The following is a 1,188-nucleotide window of genomic DNA, read 5'->3' as shown; positions in this document are numbered from 1 at the left end:
TGGGAACTCTGATCTAGCTCCACAGGTTGGGGGCTGGGAGCTGTGGAGGACTGGAATCACTCTCTGAGGTAAGCAGCATCCATAGAGGTCACCAAGAACCCCCCCCACCACCACACACATCTAGTCTCTTGTCATTTCTTTCTCTTTTCTGGTTTATTTATTTTTATTTTATGTGTATGAGTGTTTGCCTGCATGTATATAAATGCATCTGTGATGTGCAATACCTGTGGAAGCCAGAGGATGGCATCAGATCTGCTGGAACTGGAGTTACAGATGGTTGTTAGCCACCATGTGGGTGTTGGGAATCAAACCTGGATCCTCTGAAAGAGCAGTCAGTGCTCTTAAGCACTGAGCCATCTCTGCAGCCTTCCCCCTGAGCTCACTTTCTGTGGCCGGAGAGGGCAGGGACTTGTCAGTTTGCTTCTCTGTTATATTTTCAGCCACAAGAACAATAATCAGGGTTCCATGAAGCTAATGAAGAAAGGTGAAGATAGGACACGGCCGTGAGAGTCCAGCACTGCCTTGCTGCCGAGTACCGGGCTTGATGACCGGGCATCCTGGACGCAGTCCCACCGTCCCTGGTAGCTGGCAGGCCTGTCCCTTGCGTGGCCCTGTCTTTCCAGCTGCCCTAGCCAGGTTAGGAACTCTGAGATGAATGTTCCAGCTGGGAGGGGGGGCAGTGAGGTCACCTGGCTCCCCACCCCGCCCCTCCCAGATCTGACCTGTCAAGCCTGGAGTCCCAATTTCAAAGAGACCACAGCCAGGGTGTGCAGGATGTACCTTTGTGGGTTGTGGGTAAGGCGGGGGCCTGGGCAGGTCACAGTGTCTCCAAGGAAATGTTCCCAGGGGCAGGAAAAGGAAGGGGCAGGGAGGCCTGCAGAGAGGAGCAGAGGGGGGCCCAGAGAGGAGGAGAGGGGGCCTGCAGAGAGGAGCAGAGGGGGGCCCAGAGAGGAGCAGAGGGGGGCCCAGAGAAGAGAGGGGGGCCCAGAGAGGAGGAGAGCGGGGCCCAGAGAGGAGCAGAGGGGGGCCCAGAGAGGAGGAGAGGGGGGCCCAGAGAGGAGCAGAGGGGGGCCCAGAGAGGAGGAGAGGGGGGCCCAGAGAGGAGCAGAGGGGGGCCCAGAGAGGAGGAGAGGGGGGCCCAGAGAGGAGCAGAGGGGGGCCCAGAGAGTAGGCCAGAGGGAGGCCAGA

Source organism: Nannospalax galili, unplaced genomic scaffold, assembly GCF_000622305.1.
Source record: "Nannospalax galili isolate Female #2095 unplaced genomic scaffold, S.galili_v1.0 scaffold1927, whole genome shotgun sequence".
NCBI lineage: Eukaryota > Metazoa > Chordata > Mammalia > Rodentia > Spalacidae > Nannospalax > Nannospalax galili.
Note: the sequence above shows the minus strand (reverse complement) of the source record.